General features: G+C 38.0%; 1 protein-coding gene and 1 long non-coding RNA gene across 2 annotated transcripts in view; one reads left to right on the top strand and one right to left on the bottom strand.

Moving 5' to 3' along the window:
- Window positions 1–19,012, top strand: part of cert (ceramide transfer protein) — a 535,770-nt gene that overhangs the window by 155,950 nt on the left and 360,808 nt on the right. The window lies entirely within an intron of this gene.
- LOC136865319 (uncharacterized) lies at window positions 400–17,648 on the bottom strand. The gene is made up of 3 exons (XR_010859459.2): window positions 17,611–17,648; window positions 7,974–8,321; window positions 400–948 (listed from the first exon to the last, which is right to left on the bottom strand). It is a non-coding gene; the product is annotated as an uncharacterized lncRNA (long non-coding RNA).

Here is a 19,012-nt window from a genome sequence, read left to right as displayed (position 1 = left end):
CCAGATGACTAGCATAATAATTTAAGAATGGATGAAAACGCATATACCGAACTGCTTCATTTGGTAATGCCTCTAATTGAACATCAAAATACTGTGATGCGTGTATCTATATCTCCACACGAAAGGCTGAGTTGCACTTTAAGGTTCCTAGCTACAGGAAGATTGTATAGACACTTGAGATTAACGACGGCAATTTCTTATCAAGCTTTGTCTATAATAATTCCACACATATATCGGGCCATTTACAAGGTTTTTAGCAAAGAATTCATGAAGGTAAGTTTAAATCAATGTTTATTAAAGACAAAATTATTACAATAATTGCAGTTAACAAAACATTGCAAAAGATTAATAATTGACCAGGTTTGTAACTTTTCACAAAATCGGCAACGCTGTTTCGCATAGCACTCTCTAAATCATTACTGTTCATGGTGGTTGTACTGGAAGACTGAGTATAACACGGCATTTATCGCGGTGTACAAAGACATATTATGTGGATTTGCCGTGACACTGGCAAGATAGAGGACAGAGAAATGTTATAAGCAGGCACATTTGGAGGCATCTGCCTCGTAGGTAAATATACACAACAATTTATATTTAGGTTTCCTAATTCTGCTTCAAAAATAGCCTCATTAATTATATTTTCCACATAAATGCGTTGATCATTCCGTAAACGTCGAAGCTTATGAGCAACATTTTGGCCATAAATGTCGTGTTGATCTTCAGCTCTTCTTTCCGTCAAATGTTTTCAAATACAAGTTAGTATGCTGTCTACTTCTGTTTCCCTCTTCCTCTTGAACTGTTTGGGCGGTAAGGGTGTGCTCGGGGTAGGAGATAACACGCCTAGGTCAGAAGGTGGACAATCCGGTACAGAATGCTTGCTGATGATTGTGATGGTGGGCGAGGCTCTGCGGTAGAGTAATTCGTTATTGAATCTGTGTCACTCTCATCCTGGAAAAGAATTTTCTTTTAGGTTTCAAAGTCGCAAGAGGAATGGAGACAAATAGCACTAGAATTTGAGAATAGATGGAATTTTCCTCATTGCTTGGGTGCCGTTGATGGTAAACACATCATGATTGTACCGCTGCCAGAGAGTGGTTCATATTTTTACAATTATAAAGGATTCCATAGTATGGTACTGATGGCAGTCGTCAGTGTAAATTATGAATTGATTATATGTAAATTTGGTGTGAATGGAAGAAATTCCAACGGAGGTGTAATTGAACAAACAAGTGTTTTACAATAAACAAATGTATTCCTGGTCTGCAACGGCTGAATCATTCAGATAAAATCCTCAACTATGTGTTTGTAGGTGACGAAGCATTTGCCTTGACTTTAAATTTTTTACAGCCTTTTAATCAAAGAGAGTTAACAAATGAGCGCAGAATATTCAATTATCATTTATCAAGAGCAAGGCGCACTGCAGAAAATGCGTTTGGTATTGGTATCTAGATTTAGAATTTTTCATGGGAGTATTAATTTGAAACTTCAAAATATAGAAATTGTAGTTATGACATACTGTGTGCTTCATAACATTTTAAGAAGAAACTTTTCTACCTCATACACACCAGTTGGAAGCTTGGACTCTGAAGACACTATATTAGGCTCACTGTCATTAGGGTTAAGATCAAGTGATTGTAATCTAGCTGATATAGAAAGAGGACATTACAAAAGCAGTTCCAGGGATGCCAAGGAGACTAGAGAAAAGTTTTTAGCTTATTTCAATAATGAAGGCAGTGTTCCCTGGCAGAGCAGAATGTGTAATGTAAATAATAGATGAATATCTTGAATAGTGAAGACAGTGTTTACCGACCGAGTGAACTGTGTGAAATGCAGTAATAAACTTATTAAAAAGGTGCTTTGTTACAACATGTACCTCCAAAAGTGTTTCTTCAAAATTGGAGATCGGTATTCGAGGGGTTTCTTGGTCATCTACAAACTGCAGTAGATTGTAGTACCACAAGGTAGGTACATAAACGTCTTCTGTGCTGCTACCGGACGTCAGCGAGTCTTTGACTTTCTTCTTTTCTTTGCGGTAGGAACTACACAGTGAATTGATTTTCTTCGTTACTGAATCTCTGTCAATGCTTGGTTCTATTTGTGAAGATAAAATGGGGAAGAAATGTTAGTAGTGACCACCAGCCTACTGTAAACATTTCACAGAAGTGAACTGATTAGAAAAATGTCCTATAATGAATTCACGGATGGATAGATGTTATAAAAACTATTTCTTCCCTGTACTATTTTACTTCAATATGTGCCGCACATTTTATATAACTGAAAATGTGTACCGGTAACAAAACTAAAGTTAATTTATATTTTATGTACACCATTTCTAAAACTGAATATTACAAAAATATGTTTGACTGTTCATTCTGAATATATAACATGAAAATAATCCTACTTACCTCTTTTAGTTTTTCTACCAATTTTGTTGTATGCAGCATTCTTTTTATTCCTGTCAAAATACTCCTTGGATTTTACTTTCCAAAGACATGGCAGAGACTTGTAGAGCTCGATAAATTCCGCAACAAACTGTTTTGAACAATTTCTTATATCTGACATTATTGTTTACACCTATCCGCACTAGAAAGTATTTTGAGTTTTAAGGCGCGGCTTGAGCTAACGTGTCTACACGCACAAACTTCACTGCACAAACTTAGTTTGCGCAAGTAACATCTTTGGGGCTGCAAGGATTACGCAGGCTGCACTTCTTGGCTTGCACGAGCTACTGTCTTCCCGTCCATACATACAAGCTTTCCTCTGTGAACCGGTTTGCGCAAGTAAGCGCGAAGGAAAGCCTGTATGTGTGGACGGCCCTTAACTCAAAAGAATAGCGTGCGCACGTTTACAATCAACAATACATACTTCATTATTGCCTTCACGCTTGGAATTTCTACATACTCAAATTGCAGAAGAGGCATGCCTCAATGGGCCCTAGACCTTGCGGAGAGAAAGGCATGGGCAGTAACCTAATTTTCCTCTACCACCCTGCTCCCAGTCGTCAACCTGGCGAAACACAAACAAAACAAAAAGTCCTAGGTGGGTCAAGTTATTTCCTGCCTCCCTGTCAGAACAAGTAGTCCGCTGTTACCATCTAGTGGGCGATCAGCGAAGCACATAGACTGCTGTCAACCATGTAGTACATAGCACAGTAAGAACAGCAGAAAAATTTGTTACAATATCTATATAATTAATTGTATTTCTTAGGGTAGGCATTGCCTCAAATGACTCCAAGTAGTTTCGCCACTGGTGGTAACATACGTCATCTCCAACAAAAGTGAAATTCAAGCAGATTTTTTCAACTCTCAAAATTATGGCAACAGTTTTTTGACACAGGTGAAGTGTTCTACCAGTGGACTTCATACCACCAGAGATAACAACCAATGCAGCTGCATATTGTGCAACCTTGATGAAATTTTTTTGTGTAATCCAGAAATAACGCTGTATCCTTCTGTTGGAGTGTTGTTGGTTCAGGACAATGAAAGACATCACGCTGCAACTCTGCAGCTCGAACACAACCTCACACTGAATAATTTCGCTGGCAGCAATTTATTCCCCTCCCCACCTATAGACCTTACCTTGCTCGTAGTGACCACCATCTCTTACTTAATCCCAAAAGGTTCCTTGCCAGCAAGTTGGTGGCAATGTCTCCATTATTAGTAATCCCATGGAAAAATATAGCACTATGTTTCATGAGCCCCTTGATGAATGTGAAAAGAGAATATTATATCTTCAATAGATTAGAAGTTATTTTGATGTTTATACTCTCTGATTCTTTTTTATATGTTTGAGAAAGAGACTGTAACATTTCAATTTAATACTAATTCTTTATAAAAACTGTTCAAAAGTGTGGCCTTTTGCTGTATGACCTTGTTCTGCCAACATCACTTCATTTGACACTTTTTTGAGTGAGGGCTCTTGAAGAGCTTGTTGTATGGGACTCCTATTGAATCTGAGGAAGAGATTGTCACTTGAATACTTGCAGCTGCGCTTGTTCTCCACAGCACATGCCTGGAGTCTTTACACATGCGTGAGAGGCAATGATGCATCATTGTAGAGCTTGTATTGCAGCAGAAGGCTGCATGTTTCAACAATTTATTAAAGGATTATAATTAAGTTGAAATGTAATAGTTTCATTCTCAGTCATATTAAGAAGTATCAAAATTATCAATTTCTGACCTATGACAATTTAAAAGATATTTGTTACACCCAGTGTAGTGTGTTTGTTATTAAAGAGTTTTTTTGTAACATATGGTTTTTAGTGCTGGGAGTGTCCAAGGACATCTTGGGCTTGCCAGTTCTGTTCCTGAGCTTCTTTTGCCAGTATAGTACGCGAACCTTTTCTTGAGCCCTAGTTCCCATTCTGCACTATGGAACTTAGGGCACAAGAAAAGTTTCGCGTACTATACACCCCAGTGAAGATGAGCTACATGCACTAAAGTGTGAGGGTGGTGTCTGAGGGTGTAGGTGTCATTGAACGAACTAAGAATGGGAAGGAAGTGCCCACGGCCTTCAGAAAGGTACCATCCCAGCATTTGCATGGTGTTGAAATGGGGAAAACCACGGGAAACTATTTTGAGGATGGCTAATGGGGATTTGAGTCCACTTGTTTCCAGAGTAACCATAACTGTAGTAACCATAACAACCATAACTGGCCATGTCAGGAGACACTGAGCTAACCTGTTTGGTTGGGGAGAGATCGCTCATATTGAATATATCTTGGCAACATTAATCAATCAATCAATCAATCAATCAATCAATCAATACTGATCTGCATTTAGGGCAGTCACCCAGGTGGCAGATTCCCTATCTGTTGTTTTCCTAACCTTTTCTTAAACGATTTCAATGACATTAGAAATTTATTGAACATCTCCCTTGGTAAGTTATTTCAATCCCTAACTCCCCTTCCTATAAATGAATATTTGCCCCAATTTGTCCTCTTGAATTCCAACTTTATCTTTATATTGTGATCCTTCCTACTTTTAAAGACACCACTCAAACTTATTCGTCTACTAATGCCATTCCACGCCATCTCTCCACTGACAGCTCGGAACATACCACTTACATGTTATGATTCTCATATTTTGGTCCACCACTTCCACCTCCCACTTTCTCACACCATTATAATACCAGAAGCTCAACCAACAAATAACAACTTTTGTTTAACTCTATTAACTCATACTTTTAACTAGATCATTTTTATATGAATTCCTCTTGATACTGATTATCGTTTCTCTTTATTTTATTCTAAGATTTAAACTCATTCTCCCGCTACCCGCCACAGCCAACAGCACACAAACTTAGCACTGCTTCAACCCTCTCCTCCTTTAAGGGGATACGGAGCTACTTATCTTACCAATGTTAAATTTGTTTAATTCATGTTCCTTTTTCTCAGGATCTAAAAAAGTTATGAAAATGAAATTTGTCACATTTTATTCAAACCTTATTTGACATACTGACAGAGCATTTTTGTAATTGGACTTAAGGGGACTCAGATACATATTTTTTTTTAAACAGTCAATAAATAGAATATTTGTTTCCTAAAAAACAGCCAAATCTCAAACAGTTTTTATATAAATCAGGAAATCCCTCCGTTAAAATGTTAACCAATATGAGACAAATTAATGATGATAATTCCACAGCTCTGTGATAAATAATCACCTAGAAAAAGGAACATACATTTGAAAAAATTTGAAACTGAGAAAACTGCAGTTAAAACTTTCCACACATATGATTTTCTCAGTGTTAGCGCAAGTTTAAATTAAAATTGTGGCAACTTTTAATTGTTAAACTATAATGTATTATACATCATTTTAAAGAGCAGACTACAGAGATTCATAAAATATAAAAAAATATAAAATAATGTTTTTGACCATTTTAACCGTTCCGTATCCCCTTAATCTCACTTCATTCTGCAACACTAGCAACTTAAATATCAGTCATTTCATCGCTACCATAGCAACCATTTAATACTATTACAATTGAAAATAAATGAAATTACAAACAACATTTTCTCTTCAACTCTTCTTTAAGCCAACCTACCTATTTCAACATTACTAAAAAGGTAAGGGATCTACACACTTCATTTTCTCTTTAAACTCTCCTTTCTTTAAAATCCTTTCTTTAACACACAATTCTCCTTTTGTTTCAGACTTCAATCCTAATTTCCCTTTCAATTCTACAAAAGTTACTCCTTCCAACTACCATTTGACAAGCCATTTACCATCAAGCACCCTTCTTCTCTCGGACTTCTGGAGGACTACAATTTTATTTCTTCACATAATATTATAAGCCTCACTTAAAATGGACCACAGAAGCATCTCTATGCTATAAATTTTAAGAATTGGATCTGAACTCCACTCTGATTTATTCCCAATGTTCAAAATATTTAACACTGTTAAATTTTCTCTACTACTCTTCTTGTTTCAACTTAGCAATTTACCTTAGACCTCATTTGAAGTGAGCAATGTATTAATGCACCATTTGGAATTGTCAGCTACATTTTATTCATTAATGTGTTAATCAATCTGTTTAGGATCTATTAGTTTTCCATTATGCCCTCAACCTCCACAGGACACCTATTTGCTATATTTAAACAAGGACTTTAAGGAGGGTGTATAAATTTTATGACTATCCATATTTTAATCTTTAAACTATTGTCAACCATTTCGCTCACCATTTGTAACATCATCTTCACATTTAAACTTTCATATTTATTTGACTTTGAGATATAGGCTGATGATGCTCTTAATTAAAGAGCGAAACATGTCCCTACAGTTTTAAAATTCTTTTTATGTTTTGAAAAGGTGGAACAAATAACATCATCTTCACACATACCACTTAGTCGAGCAGCTCATCTTCTTTCTCTCAGTTCTTCCCAGCCCAAACTTTGCAACATTTTTGTAACGCTACTTTTTTGTCGGAAATCACCCAGGACAAATCGAGCTTCTTTTCTTTGGATTTTTTCCAGTTCTTGAATCAAGTAATCCTGGTGAGGGTCCTATACACTGGAACCATACTCTAGTTGGGGTCTCACCAGAGACAAATATGCTCTCTCCTTTACATCCTTACTACAACCCCTAAATACCCTCATAACCATGTGCACAGATCTGTACCCTTTATTTACAATCATATTTATGTGATAACCCAATGAAGATCTTTCCTTATATTAACACCTAGATACTTACAATGATCCCCAAAAGGAACTTTCACCCCATCAACACAGTAAATAAAATTGAGAGGACTTTTACTATTTGTGGAACTCACAACCTGGATTTTAACCCTGTTTATCAACATACCATTGCCTGCTGTCCATTTGACAGCATTATCGAGGTCACATTGCAGTTGCTCACAATCTTGTAGCTTATTTATTACTCTATACTGAATAACATCATCTGCAAAAAGCCTTGCCTCTGATTCCACTTGTTCACTCATGTCATTTATATATATAAGGAAACATAAAGGTCCAATAATACTGCCTTGAGGAATTCACCTCTTACTTATTACAGGGTCAGATAAAGCTTCACCTACTCTAATTCTCTGAGATCTATTTTATAGAAATATAGCAACCCATTCAGTTACTCCTTTGTCTAGTCCAATTGCACTCATTTTTGCCAGTAGTCTCCCATGATCCACCCTATCAAATGCTTTAGACAGGTCAATCGTGATACAGTCCATTTGACCTCCTGAATCCAAGATATCTGCTATACCTTGCTGGAATCCTACAAGTTGAGCTTCAGTGGAATAACCTTTCCTAAAGCCAAACTGCCTTCTATCGAACCAGTTATTAATTTCGCAAACATCCCGTATTGTACCAGGAAATGCCCGTACGTGGCTAGCTTGAAGAGCATGGGTTTACACAATGTGTGTATGGTATATGATTGTAATGTGTACAGAGAAAGGGTTTTGCTTTGAAAACAACTTTTAAATTGAACTTGTTTGTTAATTCAAAAATAAGACAGTTTGCATATCACCTTTAATACAGCCGGAATTAGAATAGAGAAGTGTATGTCCTTCATGTTGTGGCAGCAATGTCTGTCACCGCTGGTACTCTTTTACCACATCGTAGGTCAGCTCTCTGTACTATGGAACCACACGTGCATTCCCATGACGACTAGAAGTTCTGATAGATCTCAGATGCTGGGCTGAGTGGCTTAGATGGTTTAGGCACTGCGTTGGCCTTCTGACCCCAACTTGGCAGGTTCAATCCTGGCTCAGTCTGGTGGTATTTGAAGGTGCTCAAATCCGTCAGCCTCATATCGGTAGATTTACTGGCACGTAAAAGAACTGCTGCGAGGCTAAATTCCAGCACCTCAGCATCTCTGTAAACAATAAAATTAGTTAGTGGGACTTAAAGCAAATAAAATTGTTATTGTTGTTATTGTTGTTATTGTTATTATTATTATTACTATTATTATTATTATTATTATTATTATTATTATTATTATTATTATTATTATTATTATTATTATTATTATTATTATTATTATTATTATTATTAGTTCTCAGATGGTCTGGAAGGTACAATTCGGTACAATTATAAAAATTTGATTGACTTTTGGTGCAGTTTGTCATCAAATTGAATGTTTTTAATGATTCCCAAGAAGGGAGTAAAGAAATGTGGTTGTACCATGCAGAATGTCAATAAAATCTAACATGAACTTTTCTTTACTCTAACTGCACTGTGAGAAATAGAGAGATTATTCTGCATTTTGAATGTTAATAAGATCAAAATTTGCACTCTTAAACAAAATTCATTTGACACTGTCTTCAAATATTTTCAAAAGAAATGAATCGCTCGTGTGTTAGAAGTTAAAAGGAAGAAAACACAAATGCATAGGTTTTGTTTATTTATAATTCTGTGATACTACATTACTGTTCACTCTACTATTTTATCTATAGATGACAGGTTAAATATAAATGTATGAATTTAGTTTGTTCACACGCTTTTACAACATAGATACTTGATATTGACAGAATGTGAATTTAGTTCTGTTCACACGTTACAATAACATGATAATATGGGGTAGATATTTATGGAGAGTGAATTGGGTTTTGTTCACTGAGACCACTTTGTTATGCTTATTATTTATTATTTATTGTATGATGAATGTTTGATATATATATAGTTCCCAGGATAAATGTGCGTAGTCACAAGTCCGTACAATACTACAACACTGTCTAGTATTTTGACCCAATCAACTGCTTCATCCAATGTGCGGTGAATGTCCATTAGTGTTCCTTTGAAAGCTCGAATTGGGCAGTCAGCAACAATTTGGTGGATTGACTGAGAAGAGGCTCCACAATCACAATCTGCAGAGCTAGTTTAACCCCATTTGTATAATAGATAAACATCTGTCTTGTCCAGTTCTTATCCAATTGATGATTCTCCACTGCCGTATTGGAAGATCAAATCCTTGTACGCATTTAGAAGGATTCTCAACTAGATGTTTGTTGACTACTGAAGACTGATCCTACTGGGCTTCCCATGAACTGTTAACATGAAAAGAGGTTCTTTCAAGATCCATTGCTGTATGCCAGAGTGATTTCCTTGATTTCAGTCGTTGATGTTCAGTGTGTGTAATATCTTGATGGATGGGTAGTTGGGGGTTCTGCTGAATACATACATACATACATACATACATACATACATACATATCCCACGTCGTTCCATCTTAAGCGATGGATCGGCAAACAAGGCTTCTCCACCAGTTGCGGTCCCTGAACTTCTCTCCTTCTTCAATGCTTTCCAAAGTATGTCCTCTCTGTTGAATGTCAGTCTTCACCATGTCCTTGTACCTGAGTCTTGGTCGCCCTCTTGGTCTTTTGTCTTCAAGTTTTAGACCGTACATTTTTTTTGGTAATCTGTTATCACCCATGCGTCGCATATGTCCATACCATCTCAGTCGCTGCACCGTTATTTTGTCCTGCAGTCTTACAACTTGAGCCTGCTTGCGGATTTCCTCATTACGGACTCTGTCCCTCCGTGTTTTGCCGATCATGCTACGGACAAATTTCATTTCTGCTGCCTGGATTCTACTAACATCTTTGTTTCTCATGGCCCATGTTTAACAACCATAGGTCAGGAATGTTTTTCCAAACCTTTAGGAGAGCTTCTGATCGTCTTAGGGCTGGAGGTGGAATATTATTGCTGAGAACAGGAATGGATAGTATAGTCATGACCTTCAACCACTTGTTAAAAAGTCATTTCTGTTCACTGAAGTTACTTTGTTAAGTCTATTCAACCATAATGTAGAATAAATGTTAAATGGCTTTCAGGCTGTATTTAAAAACATCTAAGTCTTGTGCACTTTCTTAAAAACTGAGCTAATATCTTCACTTGAAGATTATAAGTTCAAAGAAAGAGTTAGAATTGCACTTGGAAAAATCCAAGTCCTAAGATTTGAATTTGATATTCAACTTAGTTTGAATTTACAGTTCCAAAATCTGAGTTTTACTGTACAGTCCTAACATTGACTGTCACTTGAAAAGTACAAGTGTGAAGTACACTGTTTGGAATACGAACTGACAGAAAATATTTAGTCACCTTCATACGACAGATTTTCGTAGACTTTCATAGTAGACCGCTAGCATTTGTAGAATCTCGTCACAGACCATCCTACAGTCTTACTGGCATGGCTAGGCTGTGGAATCATACTGTGTCTGCCTAGTAGCCTGGTCTCCAATTTAGACAAAATCCGCTGTTCGCGTCACGAGGTATCTCTATAATTTCAACTTGTAATAACTTTGTCAATTTTCCATGAACTTACCTGAAGCTTCATAATTATGTAGATATTAGCATTAGCTACACATGATGTAGTTCCAATAGTGATGCTAACTTTATTTGAGTTAGTAAGCATGGAAGGAATGGAACGTTCTGTGTGACAATACATTATATCGAAAAACGGATTGTACCATAAGACGCCTCATTTAGCAGTCTAAATGGATGGTCTTAAGATATTTTCTCCTGTCTCATCTATTTGTGGGTAAAATTGAGTTAGAAATGGTGAATAGGGTGAAATTTGGGTAAGGTTTTCTCACAGTGCATTACTTTTGGGTACTAATTTGACAGCTACAAACATAGAATTTGGCTCATGTATGGATACTGGGTGGGCCAATGTTCATGTAGAATTACATGATTCTATCTTACATATAAGTGATTCGAACTACGAATTATACATGTACAAAGCGCAAAATGTAGGTATAATCGAGAAATAGAGACAAATCTAACATATAAGGAATAGAGATATGACAAAACATCATAGGACCAAAGTTGTAGATCACTCCAAATTGAACTGAGATTGTACCATCTGTTTTGTGATATGACTTACCGTTTAGCCGCAAAATACCTCGAAACAAAGGTCTGCAACGACATTAAAATTGCCTCATTATTCCATTATTTTTCGAGGGTAAAAAATGAAAAATTTAAAGATCTTGGAAGCTTTCCGCCGATTACAGGCTAAGACATATAATTTTATCAAATTTCTAGCTTGTCTGGCACATTGTGCCTCAATCTCGCTTTTGGGGATGGGGGATGGGGTTGTTAAAAATGAGGACTTTTAGGAAACTATAGCTAACAAATATGCAGATGGTCATTATTACACCTGAAACGGATAACTGTACGAAAATTTTGCCAAAATAGTCAATGTCATTGTACAGTCACACGGTTTTATTTATTTATTTATATAGATAAGGAATCTGCTCTACGAACACCTTTTGGGCTATGTACGCAGGACTTAGGCTGCAAAACCGACCATTCATGATATCTCCCTTTGTAATCCTCCTGTCAAAAAAATGCACATGAGAAAAAAGTTTTAGAAATGGATTTCCATTAAGACTGGTCAATTTCCAGTCAGGTTGGTCCTGTACATATTGTAGGAGAGTAAAATCACTGTTTTGGTTCCCTATAAATCCCCAGTCCATTCCAGGAATTTGAAATGGTATGGACCTTAAAACCTACCTTTGGACAGGTGGAAGCTAAATATAAAGTTTGGTTGAAATATCTTCAGTGGTTTTCAAGTTATAAGATAACACTTTACACACACCCACTCTCGAGTTAAATTCGGTGGGACTTGTACTGAAAAAGGTCTGTTAATGATTCTCCCTTATTAATCATCATATCAAAATAATACAATGATAAAAAAGTTTAGTAATTGATTTCCATTAAGGCAGGTAGATTTCCATAGTTTGGTTGTGTGTATTTTGTGAGGGTGCAAAATCACTGTTTTGGTTTCGTATAAACCCCCAGTCAGTTCAGATATTTAGAAACAATATTGGCCCTAAAACCTACCCAAGGACAGGTGGATTCTAAATGTAAAGTTTGCTAGATTATTATTATTATTATTATTATTATTATTATTATTATTATTATTATTATTATTATTATTATTATTATTATTATTATTATTATTCACCAGATACTCTAAAAAATTATTAAGATGTATAATAACTAATTTATAGCGCTAGTGGTAAATATGTCTCAATGCAGAAAACTGTTCCAACTTTCAAAACTATTTTAAGTAGGTGATCACCCATTGAGTTAAGCTAAAAAAAAAAGCACAATATATTCTAATGTTTTGCTATAGCTGGGGTGTGCAGTTTTCTTTCCCTTCTGATTTTGCATTTTCTTCAAATAAACAGAAGTATATTGAGACATATAAACACAACTAATTTAATACAATTATCTTCCTGTTTTAATCTATCCATAGCCCTTCTAAGCAACCTGTTACACAGATGTTCATATTTAATTTTGTCATTTCACGAGTGAGTCTGAAACCTATTTCTGTTTCCAATACAACCCTGCTTCCCTCAAAAACTAACTGAATCAATCCTGGGAATGTCTAGTTGCATCCTTTTAATCTCCTCTTCTGGTCAAATTTCACCAAATCATTATTCACCTCTTAACTCAATTCAGTCTCTCTTCATTTGTGATCTAATCTACCCATTTCACCTTCAGCATTCTTCTTTAAAGACATATTTCAAAGGCCTAAATACTCTTTCTGCACTAATCAAAATATAACTTGACATCAGCTCTCTCTATGACAACGTCCGGCTCTATGGTTAAATGGTTAGTGTGCTCTGGCCTTTGGTCACAGGGGTCCCGGGTTCGATTCCGGCAGGGTCGGGAATTTTAACCATCACTGATTAATTTCGCTGGCACGGGGGCTGGGTGTATGTGTCATCTTCATCATCATTTTTATCCTCATCACAAAGCGCAGGTCAAGTGCGGGCGTCAAATCAAAAGACCTCCACCTGGCGAGCCAAACATGTCCTCGGACACTCCCGGCACTAAAAAAAAAAAAAAAGCCATATGCCATTTCTTTTCTATGACAACACCTTGAGAATATTTGAGCGGAATAAAATTGAAAGCCTGTAGTACACTGACTGACAGAGCAAATGCAACACCAAGAAGGAGTGGTTCGAAAGGGGTGAAAGTTGGGGAAAAAACAGAGATGGCACGGACGAGTAATTGATGTTTATTTCAAACCGATATGCAGGTTACACAATACGCACGGCATCGACTCAGTAGGATGTAGGACCACCGCGAGCGGCGATGCACGCAGAAACACGTCGAGGTACAGAGTCAATAAGAGTGCGGATGGTGTCCTGAGGGATGGTTCTCCATTCTCTGTCAACCATTTGCCACAGTTGGTCGTCCGTACGAGGCTGGGGCAGAGTTTGCAAACGGCGTCCAATGAGATCCCACACGTGTTCGATTGGTGAGAGATCCGGAGAGTACGCTGGCCACGGAAGCATCTGTACACCTCGTAGAGCCTGTTGGGAGATGCGAGCAGTGTGTGGGCGGGCATTATCCTGCTGAAACAGAGCATTGGGCAGCCCCTGAAGGTAGGGGAGTGCCACCGGCCGCAGCACATGCTGCACGTAGCGGTGGGCATTTAACGTGCCTTGAATATGCACTAGAGGTGACGTGGAATCATACGCAATAGCGCCCCAAACCATGATGCCGCGTTGTCTAGCGGTAGGGCGCTCCACATTTGACCTTTCTCCACGCCGACGCCACACTCGTCTGCGGCGACTATCACTGACAGAACAGAAGCGTGACTCATCGGAGAACACAACGTTCCGCCATTCCCTCATCCAAGTCGCTCTAGCCCGGCACCATGCCAGGCGTGCACGTCTATGCTGTGGAGTCAATGGTAGTCTTCTGAGCGGACGCCGGGAGTGCAGGCCTCCTTCAACCAATCGACGGGAAATTGTTCTGGTCGATATTGGAACAGCCAGGGTGTCTTGCACATGCTGAAGAATGGCGGTTGACGTGGCGTGCGGGGCTGCCACCGCTTGGCGGCGGATGCGCCAATCCTCGCGTGCTGACGTCACTCGGGCTGCGCCTGGACCCCTCGCACGTGCCACATGTCCCTGCGCCAACCATCTTCGCCACAGGCGCTGCACCGTGGACACATCCCTATGGGTATCGGCTGCGATTTGACGAAGCGACCAACCTGCCCTTCTCAGCCCGATCACCATACCCCTCGTAAAGTCGTCTGTCTGCTAGAAATGCCTCCGTTGACGGCGGCCTGGCATTCTTAGCTATACACGTGTCCTGTGGCACATGACAACACGTTCTGCAATGACTGTCGGCTGAGAAATCACGGTACGAAGTGGGCCATTCACCAACGCCGTGTCCCATTTATCGTTCGCTACGTGCGCAGCACAGCGGCACATTTCACATCATGAGCATACCTCAGTGACGTCAGTCTACCCTGCAATTGGCATAAAGTTCTGACCGCTCCTTCTTGGTGTTGCATTTGCTCTGTCAGTCAGTGTATATTGGATATTATTGGTCTTATATAAGCAATATTTAGAACAATATTGTAAATTTACTATACTTTCCATGTTTTACTTCAATACAAAATTATTTTTTTTAATCTTTTTAATGGGTTATGTAACAAGTGAGCAGATTTCTTTTCTTATGAAAGGTCTTCCTTGCCTGCACTAGTTTCCATTTGATGTCCTGCTTTCTTCTGCCATTGTTAGTTATTCTACTATTCAAGTAACAGCATTCATCTATTCTGCTTTGAGACCTCAGATTTTGGCAGCCATTTCTAACCTAAAATTTTTAAACTATTTTACTTGCACAAACCGGCTTGTTCTTCTGTTCTCCAGTACCTTCTTTTGTACCATTTTTAGCTCCATTATGAATTACAATTTCTGAGGATGCCATACCCTTATTTTAGAATGCCGTAATAATGTATTTGGACTAGTACTTATTCTTTATTAATCATCTTGTACTGAAGGTTTACCCCAGGGAAAATTTATCCTAATGTAGATACTAACCCCTTGCAAAATTATTGTAATTAGTCCCACCAACAATACCTTACCTAGTTTGTCCTCTGACCAACTCTTCCAGAATTATTACTGTACACAGAAACATTTTTCTTTTATCAGCAAATCTAAGAACTGATTTTTTTTTTTAGACCCAGCATTTCCATCACTGTTATAATTTAATTATATTATAAACAATTTTCCTTTCAGCAAATATTTTGTTAAGGAGGCCATACTTTCCAGTGCCTACTCAGTTACATGTAACTTAAAAGCTTTTCAGTCTGTCGAGCACACAAGTTCAATATAAATATTAAACTACAGGATACCTGGACAACACTTGCTCATTACATACATACGTTCATACTTGCTCATTAAATGAGCATTTTTCATAATAATATCCAATAGATATTCTATATTTCAATTTCATACTTCATTTACCTAGGTTTCCAGAGAGATGTCTGGGCGACGTGACACCAAAGTATCTCTGAGGAGTATGTGAAGATTATTCAGGACATATATGTTCGCCCCCTTCCAACGTGAAAACTAGTTCAGATGTCTCTGAAAGATTTCCTGTTGATCAGCACTGAGTCCATTGCTGTTCCACATTGTTGTCATTTAACTATGAGTACTTGACAGAGCTGCTGATTCTATAACTACTATGGATCTTACTATTCGTAAATGATCTGATTCTGTTGGGTGAATAGCAGTGGCGGCTCGTGGATATCAGCAGTGGGGGGCGCACCTTAGTTTCATAATTGCACAATTATCTCAAGTTCTTCAAACCATGTTATCAAGATACACACTTCGAACACTATACGGTGCAATGCATATGCAATTGTTTTGATGATGATGATGATGATTATTATTATTATTATTATTATTATTATTATTATTATTATTATTATTATTATTATTATTATTATTATTATATGCCTTTACTGGCAGGACCTAGTGTTTACAGTGCACTATGTCTTCTGGTATGGGCTAGAGCAATTTTGTTACTTTCATTGATCTGCCTCTGTCTTATCCTTGGCTTTGACAATATGAAAGTGACTGAGGTATGAGCGATGCTAGTAATGCCATTCCTTCTGCAGCCAGTCCCTGCTATGAATGGTGTGAAAATGTTGCTCATAGGGTCGGTTGGTGCGTGCATTTCAGTGGGCTTGGCAGACTGATATGTAACAGCAACTTCTGACTCAGTGAGGAAAGCAACGGGAAACTACCTCACTCCTCATTTCCCTAGTATGCCTCTTCAGTGATGCGTAGGCCATCTATGACAGCTGATGGCAGAGCTGTTGAGGATCCAACCAGCCTTAGGGCTGAAGACTGAACATACATCCCCCTGTGGGTGGGGGCGGTAGAATAACACACACGGTATCCCTGCCTGTCGCAAGAGGCGAATAAAAGGGGCCCCAAGGGCTTTGAACTTTGGAGCGTGGGTTGGCGACCACGGGGTCCTCAGCTGAGTCCTGGCATTGCTTCCACTTACTTGTGCCAGGCTCCTCACTTTCATCTATCCTGTCTGAACTCTCTTGGTAAACTCTTGTTCTTTTCCTACCCCGACGCTATTAGATTTGCGAGGGCTAGGGAGTCTTTCATTTTCACGCCCTTCGTGGCCCTTGTCTTTCTTTGACCGATATCTTCATTTTTCGAAGTGTCGGATCCCTTCCATTTTTCCCTCTGATTAGTGTTATTTAGAGGATGGTTGCCTAGTCGTACTTCCTCTTAAAACAATAATCACCACCACCACTGAACATACATACACATACATTATTATTATTATTATTATTATTATTATTATTATTATTATTATTATTATTATTATTATTATTATTATTATTGAATAATAATATAATATTTGCCTGTTCTTGTCCACGATCGAGTTATGTTTACGAATTAGTTTCACTGTAGTGATCACTTAAACAAGACACGACATTGACTTCACCAAGCATTTCAAAGTCCATGGTACTATTGATACCACCCCTGTGGTGACCCATTTATCTCCTTTCCTAGAACGGGAGAATAGCAGGCAAGGAAAGCAGTAAAAGGTTTCTGAGATATCACTTCCACATATCCGCGAGTTCTTATTATATACGTCAGGAGAATTAATTTGTCTTTGGAAAGCCCTATTTTCATTTTTCTTGGTCTCCGGTTTTTTCAACAAGAAGTCTGGTGTCGGTCTAAAACACTCCTTCAGTTCGACTTTCTTATCGATAGAAAGAGAAGTAAACGTTAGTACTTTAATATGTTCGACGGTAATCATACCGTACGAAGTGCAAACATAACACTACGCCTACATATAAATCACAAACTTTCTCCTAATTTCACCTTGTCATAGTCACCTCACGAGATCATTCATCAACACGTTAAACATCGCGCTCTCCAAGTGAGTATGGCCAACATGAGTCAAGTGCGAGTAGTGACAGTAGTTACAGTCGTTACTCGTTTCGTTAGTTAATAATCCTAAAAATTACAAGACTATTTTAAATATATACTGGCACATTTAACTCAGGTAAGTGCCTCAGTAAAATAGTCCCTAGTTTTAGGAGAGAAATGGCATAAACTGACCACTATTAAATAGAAATCAGATCACCAGTGTTTCGGGTAGGTTGGCTGCAACAATAGGGAACATGCATGATCCGGGGTTTTAATTAAAAATATGCTAATCTGATTCAAAATTTCATGCAGAAATCAAAAATGTGATCAGAATGTACAAACAATAACTCCAAACATGATAAAAATCTACGAAAATGTCACGTCACGCAAGTACGCGATCTCATTGGTCTGACGTCATCGTACAGGTTGACTGAATTAGCAGACGAAATAACACATAGTGTGCTGTGAGAAGCAGGATACACTTCGCGTATTGCTACTTTACGTTAGTGTCTGGTATGGTTAAATTCGAGGTTTATACATTGGATAATAATCTGAGTGGTATATTTTAGACTTAAAATGAATCCTGCGCAGACAGTGAGGCAGAAAACTTATAAATGGTGTAGAGTTCCGATGTGCAATAGCACATCGCATACCATACCAAACAAATTGTTTATAAACGTTCCAAAGACGCTAAAACTAGGGAGAAATGGATTTTGGCGAGCCGGAGAAATGCTGGTGATATATCGGAAAAGTCTACAGTTTACTTTTTTGAAGATTTTTTTTTTTTTGCTAGGGGCTTTACGTCGCACCGACACAGATAGGTCTTATGGCGACGATGGGATAGGAAGGGCCTAGGAGTTGAAAGGAAGCGGCCGTGGCCTTAATTAAGGTACAGCCCCAGAATTTGCCTGGTGTGAAAATGGGAAACCACGGAAAACCATTTTCAGTGCTGCCGATAGTGGGATTCGAACCTACTATCTCCCGGATGCAAGGTCACATTCGCTTTTGAAGATTTTAACGTAAGATTAATTTGTTTGAATTTTCAAATCACTTTTCCATGTCAGCTGTTCTAGTGGTAAAACTTTAAATTTTAATGTATGATGCTTTATTTAAATGCTTCAATTACATCTTGGAATATGAAAGTAATAAACAGTGCATTAAATAATGCTGATTATTAAAGTATTCTCCAAACCTAACCTATGTTTTGGGTGATACATGTCTAGATAATAAATCAAAGGGGTTATGAACCATTTTGACAGCTCTAATTCTACCAATATATCTTGGCATGGGACAGTTATGTATGTCTTTATTGAAGAGCTTAATTGGTAAAGAAATTTAGGCTATATCTAAATAC

The sequence above is a fragment of the Anabrus simplex genome, chromosome 1 (genome assembly GCF_040414725.1).
Source record: "Anabrus simplex isolate iqAnaSimp1 chromosome 1, ASM4041472v1, whole genome shotgun sequence".
Classification (NCBI taxonomy): domain Eukaryota; kingdom Metazoa; phylum Arthropoda; class Insecta; order Orthoptera; family Tettigoniidae; genus Anabrus; species Anabrus simplex.
The sequence above is the reverse complement of the archived record's forward strand: the minus strand, read 5'-3'. Positions and strand labels throughout refer to the sequence as shown.